The sequence below is a fragment of the Nipponia nippon genome, unplaced genomic scaffold (assembly GCF_047370975.1).
Source record: "Nipponia nippon isolate SJK-2023a ecotype South Korea unplaced genomic scaffold, ASM4737097v1 scaffold_85, whole genome shotgun sequence".
NCBI lineage: Eukaryota > Metazoa > Chordata > Aves > Pelecaniformes > Threskiornithidae > Nipponia > Nipponia nippon.
Window position 1 is genome coordinate 1 of NW_028262408.1, and position 12,470 is coordinate 12,470.

The window sequence follows — 12,470 nt, forward strand, 5'->3', positions numbered from 1 at the left end:
TAAGCAGATAGACCAGCATGGATATAATTCTTTGGGGTGAGCAAAAAATGGGAGATGCATAAAAAGAGGAGGCTGCAGTTTTTAGAGCAGGCAGTAACTTGCTAAGTTTCATACGATGTGGTAGTAGGCAGGAGAGGATAGCAAGGGATGGAGCCCGGAGATTTTGCACGGCAATGGAACAAAGGTAGTTTGATTTATGAGATAACAACAGATAACTGAATATAATAAACTTGTAGAGCTTTCTTACACTGGAAGGTCTGATCAGAAGTGCTGTAGCATCCCCTTATTCAACGCCGTTAGAAAAGTCATGCTTCCCTGGCTAAGTGTTAGTAATTACCGTCGCGCTTTAACCCCAGCAGAACCTAGTGAGGATCTAAAAAGAGCAGTGCTAGCCCATTGCTGTGAGTCTTTGAAGTTCCCTAATCAGACAGGCTCTTCCTTCAGAGGCTGCAAATTCCCACCCAGCTACCGTTAGGATTCCGTATCTTGAGGGAAAAGTGATTTACTGAGTCGTGAATTCAGAGGAGGGGTTTATAACCCTGTGGGAGGTAGTCCTGAAAACTTCGGGGAGCTTTCCTAAGGTGATTTGTGTGCTGCTTGAGTAGGCTTTTACGTGGTAAAGAAGATCTAGTGCCACCTGTGCCTATCTGCGCATCCCTAAAAGCGTAATGTAAAGTTGCCGAAAATCTCCCCTTCCCCCAGGAGCTTGCGGGGAGAGGGGTTTGCCCTGGAGTATGTCTCCACCTCTGGTGTTCACTTTGTTTTCACCTGGCAGTTGGTGAATTTTAAGAGGATTTTTTTTAAAATAAAAAAACTGAACTGACCTTCTAGATCTCAAGCCCCAGGCTGATGCTCTGCTACTGTTCCCTGCCTTCCCGCCTACATCCTCTACATGTGCATCAGACACGCGGATTACATCAACGACGACCAGAAAGTGCACTCCTTGCTCACCTCCACCATCAACGCAGCATTAAGAAAGTGCTGAAGGTAGGCGTCCGCTTTCTCTTGTGATGGGGTTGAGATGGTGTAAGATGGTTATAACCACGTCAAAGTGTGTGATATTCAACACTTGCAGTGATTTTCAAACCCAATCACTCTTACAGTTTCCGCTTTTTAGAAGAACAAGGAGAGATTATGGTATTAGCAGTAAAATTGTTTGCATTTACAGATAAAAAACGTTTGCAGGTTTCAAATGGCTAATACTGCCCGTCTGCAGAGAGGGAGCTTCCTGATCTAGGTAAGGGGCAGCTCCCAAATCACTTTATTCCTGCTGTGCCAGCTTCCCTTGCCACCTGAAGGAGGGGTCTCACGTGTTTTAATTTTGCTCCTCCAGAAACACAACGATGATTTTCAGATGACGTCGTTTTGGCTGGCAAATACCTGTCGCCTCCTGCACTGTTTAAAGCGATACAGTGGAGATGCGAGTAAGAAACTTCGTTGCTGATCTTGAGTACGTTGGCCTTCCTCCAGGAAGGGTCTTCAGGCCTCTCCTGGAGCCTGGTGGCTTCCCTCTGGCTATGACATGGGGTCATCTCTGACGTTCCTCCTTCACGTTCATTTGGATATAACATGAGGCAGCTCCTCCCAGAGGTTCAGCTGGGGCGTTGCACCCGAGACAAAGACATTTGAGAGCTGAAAAGGGCTTCCAGGACCCTTGCAGCACAACGTGCCACAGAGATATTTTTGAATTTCGTAAGCCAACCATGCACTTTGATTTGCCTGAACGAGGGATTTCCTTCTGGTAGGCTGTTTTGAAGGCTGTTCCCCTGGTTTTAGTAGGTCCCACAGCTTTTCATTAAGCGAGATTTTTAGATGGGGAAAACTGTTCCAAATCTTGAGATTTTTATTCTGAATGTTTCTACTGATTTTTTTCCTATTCTGTTCAACTAGTTCAGAATAACCCACGCTTTGCAGAGAGCAAAAATGCATACTCATAATGTAAGATTTCAGAAGGAATTCCTCTCATTTCTTGCCACCTCAGTAATATTTCATAACTTGAAGTAAGTTCTGGCATTATAGCTTATCCCCTCTGACAAAAAAGTTCAGATCCATCTTACAGTCCTCTTAGTACATTACATGCTGCCATCCTTACAGTCATATGTTCTGGGTATTAAAAATGTTCAACAGAAATAAATCTCTATGTTGTTTCTCATTTAGTCATTGTAATTTGTGTTAGAGTATGATTGTGCAAATCAAGCTTGTAAGAATAAATAAAAATTTCCATGGAATCAAATTAACCATTCAAGGTCATTCACAGGATAATGACCCTGGATACTTGGTAAAACCTCAGTGTTGGACTTTCAAAGATTTTAAATGAGAAAAGAAAAAAGAAAAATAATTTAGATACTGCTTACTAATAGTTATGCTCCTGTTTGCCCTCTTCTGCATTTAAAAAAATCACTCCCCAGAGAAAACCGGCAGGGTAAAAAAAAAAAAAAAAACAAACTTAAATTTCACATTCTTTGCCATGATTTAGCTGTGTTAAAGGAACACAGCTATTTGCAAATTCAGTTGATCATTTGATGCAGAAAAACAGAGGGGAAAAATCATTCTGAGCAGTTTCCATTATCTTCAGTTTAAAATCTCAACCCTGTTTTTAAGAAAAGAGGTTTAAAAAGAAAAAAAAAACAAACCAACAAAATTAAATGCAGTCTTGCAGTGGAAAGAGCAATTTCGACCCTTTTTTCATTAGTCAGGAAAAATGAGAAATTCTGACGTCAACTCAAACTGTACATGTTGTATTTTTGCATTTTTGCTAGTCAGCAAACAACAAAAAAAAAGTTGCATCGTTCTCATTTTGACGCCAAATTGATAAGACCGTATGAACAGGCAATTAAGGCATCTGTGTTAATTACAAAATTAAGCTAGATCACATTTTCTTCTGCCAGCAAGACTGGCAATGATGTCTGAGCCCAGAACTCAGGGCTTACAGCATCCGTTTGCAGGATCAGAGATCAGCTGCTTCTTCAGCAAAAGGCAGGGAATAAATTCAATTACTTGGAGAGAATTCCAAACTTCAGATCAGTTTAAAATGTTGTCAGAGGATAGAGCATGTGGTTATCTTATTTTTTTTCCATTTTCTAATATCTTAATCTCAAAATATTTGGTTTCCCGTAAATAATTGCAACTCGCGAGGATAAACAAATAGCTAAAAAAAGTTTCTCAGGGACTGAAATGTCGTTTTCTAGTTCATATCTATATTGCAATTAATGCAAATGTTGCTCCTTGCTAAAGCTAAAATGAAAAACTTACTGCGTAGCGATGCTTTTCTTCAAAAAGCAGCCCTCTAGTAATAATTTACGAACAAATGGCTGAGTAAATCGAAGGTGATTCATGCATCTTGATCCTTTCTATAATAAAAATGTACTTTGGTAACATCTGCATATATTGTACTCTAAGGGTGGGGTTTTTTTTTAATACAGTGATTTTACTGGACTATAAATAGGTGGAATAATGAAACCAGGTGTTTTAATCTCCTCCTGTTCAGGGTTTCATGACACAAAACACGCCTAAGCAGAACGAGCACTGTCTGAAGAACTTTGACCTGACCGAGTACCGCCAGGTGCTGAGCCACCTCTCCATCCAGATCTACCAGCAGCTCATTAAGATAGCAGAGGGCATACTCCAACCCATGATCGGTAAGTTCACAGACCTTTAGCTTTTAGGAGGGTGGTTTTTTTGCTGTAGTTATCTACTCTTGAGTGTTTTTCAGACCTTTGTACGGTGCTAGCGTGACTTCTCCCCCAAAGGAAAAGCCTGCAGGTGGTGGAGAGGCATGTTTTACACAAAAAAAGTCTTGGTTTGGAGCAGGTCCTCGTGTTGGCAGTGACCTGGAGTTAGGGAGGCAGACCTGGAAGAGTTTTTATATTCCCCCATGATAGAAACTAATAGGGATGAGGTTTTTTTCCCCCCCATAATAGAAGATACCTCCTTCCTTTCTGTTGGGGAGGTAGCGACAGAGGCGAGGTGGTGCTGGTGGGTCCGTAGGAACAGCGTTCCCCTCCAGACCAGGTTCACGGTTAAGCTTTTTATGGGTGAAAAGGCGCATTATGAGGGAGGAGAGAATGGAGAAGAAGAGACTAATAAAGAACTTGCTTTGCAAAAGTGAGTCAGCACGAGAAGAGTGACCTCCTCGGCTAAATCTGTCCTCCTTGCTAAGCTAACTGAGGGTTGTTCTCAGTGCTTTATAATTTCTAGCTGCCAGTATTTTCCTTGAGCTCCCAGCGTGGACTCCTCTGTATCTGGAACTCTTTCCCTTTATCCTCCAAATGCCATTGCACAAATTCTGGCTGCATCCGACGGCATCACCTCCTGCTCCTTGCAGAAAGTTGTCCTGTTCCTCTATCAGTTAGTCAGGCTGTAAGAATTTTATTACTTTTAATCTATCTTCATTTATCCCAATCCTTTGAGCCAATTAATCACTTCAACTGCAAAATTTAAGGCTCTGTGGTGGGTATAGAGGGAGAATTGATTACAGCTCAAAGGAGAGGTGTTCCCAGTTTCTGCAGCATGGTGAATGATTTCTGTGTAGTAACACCAAGCGGAAAAAGAAGTGTGAACTTGCAGATATTCTATATGCATATCCTATCTAACTAATGTTAGCACGAGCAATTCATGGATCTGTGCTCCTTTTCAGACCTCCCACCATCCATCGCCTTGCATCACTTTGACACTGCTGCATGTTTATGGCTGCCCAAGAAGGAGCATTTCTTACCTCCAGTGACTAACAGGTGGATGCAGGCTTTTTTAGCTCATTTTTTCCCCCTTTTTCAGTGTCTGCGGTGCTGGAAAATGAGAGCATCCAGGGGCTTTCTGGTGTCAAACCGATGGGCTACAGGAATCGCTCCTCCAGCATGGCAGACGGCGACAGCTCCTACAGCTTAGAAGCAATCATTCGCCAGCTGAACGCGTTCCACAGCATCATGTGTGACCAGGGTCTGGACCCAGAGATCGTGCAGCAGGTCTTCAAGCAGCTCTTCTACATGATCAACGCGGTCGCCCTGAACAACCTCCTGCTGAGGAAGGATGTCTGCTCGTGGAGCACGGGCATGCAGCTGAGGTGGGATGGGGGCTTGGGGCAGGGATGTGCTTAAGGAAGTTTTGTTCCTTTTATAGGGTGGTGGAAAATAGGAAAATGAAATGCAGTGGTGTAAGTAAGGGGAGAAATAGTTTGGATTCAGCAGGAGACCGATACAGTGGCAGTTAAAGCTGACCCCCATTGAGTAATGCCTGTGCAACGCAGTTTGCTGTGCTGTTTGTGAATTAAATGCGCCTTGCAGTAATTCTCTCTGGGGTGGGCTTTCTCCGCCCTTGCCTCACCCGCCCTGAGCAGGAAGGCTGCGCAGCCCAAAGATTACACCAGCTGATGTAGGATGGATTGAACGTCGGGATGGAGACGTCTCCGTGGTTCCCTCCTCCTGCCGTGTCTGCTGGTAGTAACGTAACAAGTGGTGTAGTGTCGAAGGCTCTGATTCTGCAGGTGGATCTTAAAGACAAACCCCTGGTGCTGTGTGAAGCGCCTCTGGTGAGCTGCAGGCAAGCGGCGGCACGGATGTCTGCTGGGCTGGGGTCAGGGGCCCACGTGCCCCGTCGCTGTCTTAGCGTAGTGTTGTAATAAGGATTGAAATTTGAAAGGACAGCTAGTGCAAACCTGCCGGAAAGGGGTGATGGCTATTTATCAGCCCTGGCATAAAACTATCAACTTATTTCTTGGTGTAAATGATTTAAACCTTCCTTTTGCTACCCTCTCCCCTTCCCGTGGTGGATCCTTTGCGTGTTCCCCTTGAGCCTGGGAGCGGGGCACAGGCAAAGGCATTTTTTGTGTAGATATTTTCAAAGCTACGCAGGTGCCTTGCAGGATTTTGTTAGCATTTAAAAGCTTGTTAAAAGCTTAATTTTAATTGACTTTTGAAACTTGAACGTATCGGAATGCTGTAGAAAAGCACATCCCTTGTGCTGTTCAGCTGTTACACGGCTCATCTATTTCTAAGGTACACGGAGTATAAATTTTGCTTTGAGTTGTTGAGTATTAAGCTTTGGTCTGGTTGTCTCTTGCCATGTGTATCACAAATATGCATCACAAAAAGCCACGTACACCAGCACTGCAACATACCTTGAGTCTCGTAGAGGATTTTTTTGAGATGCTACGTCTTATCTCGCGGCTCTCAGCGCACGTCTTATCTTGGCTGCTTACCCAGGTTTAACATAAGCCAGCTGGAGGGAATGGCTGCGTGGGAAAAATCTGCAGCAGAGTGGAGCGGCACAAACTTTGGAGCCCTTGATTCAGGCGGCACAGCTTCTGCAGCTGAAAAAGAAAACCTCAGAAGATGCGGAGGCCATCTGCTCCTTGTGCACGTCGCTCACGACGCAGCAGGTAGGGAGCAGGGCAGAGATTTACACCAGAGGGTACTCATAATTAAAGGAGTGGGAAAGGGTGGTCTCCCGGTGGCAGCTCTTCTGTGCCCAGACTCAGTGTGCCGTTCCCATGGTGGGGACAACTCGTCCTTTTCAGGACTGACGTTTGGTATTGACCCCTGTCAGAGGCGGTCGTCGTGGCCGCTCCTCTTACAGTGCTGCTGATGGTGCTGGAGCTCCAGCAGAAACGTTCAAAGGTGAAACCCAGCCCTGAGGAGTTCATGGTATAAGTCAGACACTTGGGATTTTCATAGAATCATAGAATCACAGAATTGTTAAGGTTGGAAAAGACCCTTAACATCATTGAGACCAACCGTTAACCCAGCACTGCCAAGGCCACCACTAAACCATGTCGTCAAGCACATCTCCCCGGCTTTTAAATACCTCCAGGGATGGGGACTCAGCCCCTGCCCTGGGCAGCCTGGGCCAGGGCCTGACAGCCCTTTGGGTGAAGAAGTTTTTCCTACCATCCAACCTAAAACCTCCCCTGAGCGCAGCTTGAGGGCATTTCCTCTTGTCCTAAATTTTAAATTTTAAACCCACCTGTTGTCTTTTGCCAGGGTCTAACCTGGCTAGGTCTGCAGGATGCCCAGCAAGGACTCCTATTTGGGGCAGGAGGTTGAGAACTGCCCACCTAGGCTGGCTGGATCCGACCTTGAACTTTGAAACTCTGCTCCAGGAGGATATAAACCCATGTTCTTTGCTGCTGGATTGCCTGGCCTTAATTTGATGATGTCATAGCAAGGGAGAAGCAAGAGGTGTGAGCTGGTCTCCAGTGATTCTTGAGGATCCCTTCTCCTCTATCTCCATCTCCCCGTCTAGAACGTGTTCTTGAGGGGTGGTAGGGGAGGAGCAGGAGTGAGGTAGCATGAGGAGCAGTGTTGTAGAGGTGACGTCAGAAGTACTGGGAAGTGGTCAGCCATGTCACCATGTGCCAACCAAGCGGAGTCCCAGTACAAATTTGATGTTCGAGTCTATTCCCAGTTTACAAATGTTGCCGTAAGTGGCTTTGACAGGTCCATAGATGTTTACCATACCTTACAGCAGGCAAAGGAACACCAGGATGATATTGGTGCCACTTCTGCTTCTCAGTAGCGTCACAGGAGACTTGTAGCCATATCAAGACAAAACGTTAGCGGTGCTTTGCATTCTGGAGAAGTCTGGCTTGTCGTGACTGTCTGCAATCCTGTTTTGTTTTCAACAGATTGTAAAGATACTTAATCTCTACACTCCTGTGAATGAGTTTGAAGAACGTGTGACAGTAGCTTTCATAAGAGACATACAGGTAAATTAAAGGGCTGTAAAGTGGAGGAAAGTACTAATGACATCTGTATTAAATCATTACTAACCCAGGCATTTTTGTAATAGGCATGCTGCTGCATGTTGTCCTGAATTCAGTGCTCTGCGTGTGCACACGCTTGCTTGCGGCGTGCAGCTGCAGAGATAACCGGGCTGTTCATCGCAAAGAGCAAGAAGCCGCTAAGTTCCCAGCTCAGCTAACGCAACGCTCTTTAGTAGCAACGCGGCTCCAAAGTAAGGTTGCAGGAGTCAGCGAAGCATCGGTGAAATGGAGTTAACTTCTGAGGTGCGAGGCAGAAATTGGCAACTAAAGGAAAAATTAAATAAATGAAAACCCAAACTTCTTTTAATGCTCGCAAGGAGGAGGCAGGAAATGGAAACAGAAAGGTGTTCAACTGCTCCTAGAATGCGTCCCCATCACTGAGCAGCTGAATCAAAAGTGGTCTGCCGGTATCATGCAGTGCTGCTTTTGCCATGCAAGGGGGTCATGTTGTTTCCGAGTCCTGTGTCTTGCTTCGTGGTCATGTAGAAAATGTAGCCAGGTTTTTCTGAAGCAGTGTTTCCTAGAGTCTGTTTAGAAGTTCCTGTAAATATTTGCTCAGAGGAAGGCTGCTGCAATAGAGAACAAAATAGTTCTCACCGCTTTTTGCAATATCTCTAAAACTGCGTACATTCTCAAACCTTTGATGATGATAAACGTGAGAAATGCAAAGGAAAGGCAACAACTGATAGTGAATTTGTTTTCTTCTCCCGCACCTCACAGACGCACTTGCAAGAGCGAAATGACCCTCCGCAGCTGCTGTTAGACTTCAAGCACATGTTCCCGGTTTTGTTTCCGTTCAACCCCTCCTCCATAACCATGGACTCGATTCATCTCCCTGCTTCTCTCAACTTGGAATTCCTCAATAAAGTCTGAAGAAAGTATAATTGAGCCCACCGCTCCTACCCAGAGACCTCCAGCGAAGAAAGAAAAATCACAAAAGGAATTTAAGGAGCTCTTTAAATATGGACCAAACAGGTTTATGGAAGAACCAACACACAGTAATAAATGGATGCTAAACTGTACAGTAAAAAAGAGACTGATCTGTATGTGATTTTTTTGTTAATTTGCAGCTCAGAATAAGGATACTTGAAATGTAGATTTATTTTTTACTGCTTGATTTTACGTTGACGTAGTTCAAAGCCCATAATCATCTCCAAAAGCCACTAACAAAAAAAGAATGGTGAGTGGGAGACAACTTACTCCGATCTTCATAGGTGTCCATGAAGAAATGAGAGTTAAAAACAAAATCTGAGACACTTACGCTGCCTTGAAGGACATGTAATTTGTCTAGTAGCTAGGTGGTTTTGTATGTATTAACAACGGGAGATGCCATTCTGCCTCTTGTTCTTGCTAGCAGCTGTCACGATAGCGAGTTCAGAAAGTAAATTGCAGAAGGTGCAATACGGATTTATCGTGCCGGTTAAGGTAACGGGCTTGGACGCTGCCTGTTTCCACTGATGTGGAATTTGCCACAAACTCTGTGTTTGAGAAATGCTCTTGCTCCTCCTAACTACATCCAGTTCATCTGCTTCATGGGAATTCAAATAAATTGGCAGTTTGGGCTTTCTTCCATTACCAAATTTACATTATAGCGACTTGCAAAGGTTTTGTCCTAGCGAAATAATCTCGAGACAAGGGACTGCCTTAGGCCTCCCGCTTCTAGTATAGACGAGCATCGTCCTCATCCCTACTGTTGGCTTTCCCTGTGCTTTTAAAAGTCAAAAACTTCCATGCAGTGGCTATCGAGGTTCTTCTGACCTCTTACGTGGCCTGTATCAGAATCTCACGCAGAGATAAGACGTGCTAAGGCAGCCCAGTTTAATCATCGGGTCCCCAGTCCTACTTACATTCAGTGGGTTAGTCCTAGCAGTCCATGGAAAAATTCTCTTCAGTTCAATAGCCATCCGAAATTTTACCGGTCGTGCAAATACAGGGCTTAGACAAATGAAGAATACTTTAAAAAAAAGAAAAAAAAAAAAAAGAAAAAAAAAGTTTAAAACAAAAGGGAATGGATAAGGAAGGAAATGTTTTAACACAAAAAAACGGTAAGATAGCATGTGAGTAACGTAAGCCATTTCTTTAAGAGTGAACGCAAACTCTTTCTCTACAACAACCTTAAACGAATAATTGCAATCAATTCAAATTCTGTTAGGATTTTTTTTTTTTTTACCTAACTTATAAATTAAAACAAACCAACCCTCTGACCTCACCAGGTAGATGTTGAAAGGGGCCAGCCACTTCCAAAAGCGGCCATTGACTTTTCTCGGCTGCTCTCCTTGCTGAGAAAGGGAAAAGGTGGGTTCCCGAGGCTGAGCCGTGCAACGATCCCGGCGGTGATCGCTCTGCAAACCGTTCGGAGCGGCGACGCTTCTGCCGTAGCTCAGCGTGCCGAAACGCGGCGAGGACGTTTGGCAGCAGCGAAAGCCTCGCTCATCCTAGCGCCGTCAGCGTTGTTTTGGCCTTTCCGCTTCCCTAACGGTCTTGTCTACGTCGATCTTAACCTGCTTTTGCGGTCGCGGTTCCTGAAGTCTCAACAATTCCGTGATGCTTTCCGAAAACCTCTCTGCATCTGACTCCTTTGAGTGGGTGTAAATCATACCCAAACAGCAAATTTATCATCAGGTACCCTGGCTGCTCAGAGGATTGAAATAGAATGCGAAGCCTCTTAAAGATACACTAAATCCCGCCATGCTGCAGTCACCTTTTTAGATAAGGAGTGTGTTTTGATCTACACATCCTGTATATAATCTGTGTATATACAAACTGTATTAGTCCTGTATGTACTATATATGTATATTACTATCCAAAAGCACATTTTTAAAGGAAAAGTTGAGTGCTGTGAAGAATTATATTGGTCTGTGCCGGTGGGTAAATACCTTGTTTCAAACGGACGATGGTTTAGTACGGCTGTTACCAGCGGAGGACAGACTTAAGGCCATTCCCTAGGGAGAATTTCTCTTTTCCTCTAACCGTCACCTAACTAATTAGAGAAGAAAATGCATTGCTTGTATAGTACCGGCGCTGCCTCCAAACTACAGTCCTTGAGCATTTGCATCTACTGCGTATATTCAGTAGTGCCTTCATCTCCCCTTCGTATACGCTGAGGGTAACGCCGCCATTTTGCTGTCTCTGCCCAGCAAGCTCTTCTGTCACCTGCTCATCTACAATATTTTTATTTATTGTACCTACCTCTTGTCACGTTTTGCGACTGAATGTTTTTGCAGTGCTCGGAATTAAATTTTTTAATTGTATCTTATCCCCTTTTTTCCACGCTATATAGGAGTCATCGCAGTTTAAAAATAAAAAAATGATTCCAAGCGGAAATCAGTCTTTCTGTAAGGCGGTTTTAACATAGAGCTATTCCTCAGAATTCGTCTTAGGGCAGCGGTTTCCTCTCAGGCTCTTCAGGTCTCTACCTCTCTCTGATGTAAATTATTCAGAGTACAATTCCCAACAGATCGATCGAACCAACGCTTATCGTTCAGGCTAAGTGACAGGTTGCTGCAGACTCCTCTTCCGCAACGGTTTTGTTGCCGATCGCGATGATAAAACGTGGTTAACGGTCTTCTAGGGGATAATGGTCTTTCACTGGCATTTTCAGGGTCATAATTTATACGTACAACAAAGACTTTCTTAAAAACTCTTGGCATGTATAGATGGGAACTGGGATTTAATGTCTCAATCTGTGGTAATGTAGTTTATCCACTAAAATCCATCTGGAAGAGGACTCTGTATGAAATATCTTTAATATGTGTTATCTTTTCTGTTAGCAATTTTTTAAAATTTGGTTTTAAATGTTGATTTTGTTAAACGGCTGTGCTCAAGCATGCCTTTCTTTCCTCAGATTGGCACTTCTTTATTTAGAAAGCAAATTGAACACAAAGCATGGCTTTGAGAAAGCTGGCTCTTTTCCAGATCTGTCTTTATTTTTAAATATTGATTATTAAGTTGCGCATTATCCTACTGCGTGCCTTTAGCTGTTACTAAGGTAACTGACTTCTCAACCGCTGTTCCTCTGAAACAAGCGTTAAAACGTGGGAATATTTTTATTGTTCTGTCATAAAAAGTTGTCTGTAGATTTGTAAGTCTGCTTATAAAATCTCACTCTGAGGTCTGCAAAAACACTTTGAAATTCCTAGGTAAAAACCAATACTAACCCATACTGATTTTTGCATGTATAATGTATCTCAGAAAAGCACTATTGGGAATAAAAAAAAAACCAAACCAAAAATACCCCCCCCCCCCCCAAAAACAACCAAATCACACAAACCAACACTTCAAACGCGAGTTCAGGCATATGCTGACCTACGAAAAGCATCCAGGACAACGTACCCGCTTCATTTTCACCAAAAACTTGCTTCTTTTTTTTTCTTCTTTTTTCTTTTATTGGCATTTTGTAGCTGAGGTTGCTTATCTTTTGGCTGGTAAAGCTGTTGTAGTAGTTGCCTGTAGAAAAGAACATTAGACCTCAAGGCTGAATTTATGCAATCCTACATCGTAAACATTTTTTTGCTCATACAACTTATTCCGCTGTTATCTAAAAGGATTTCTTGTGTGAGTGAAAGAGTAACGCGATGCGGGCGTGTTGCGGAATTTAAGCGTTCATAGTGGCTACCTTTCCCGACACCGCAACTTCAACACCGAAATCACAACGCTACTTAAAGTCTTTGCAAGATATGACCCTCCATTTTGTGCGAGTTGCAAAAGATACCCG

General features: G+C 43.7%; 1 pseudogene; it reads left to right on the forward strand.

Annotated features, from left to right (window-relative positions):
- Nucleotides 1-3,493: 3,493 nt before the first annotated feature.
- LOC148050398 (unconventional myosin-Vb-like) lies at nt 3,494-8,778 on the forward strand (annotated as a pseudogene).
- The last annotated feature ends 3,692 nt before the right edge of the window (nt 8,779-12,470 follow it).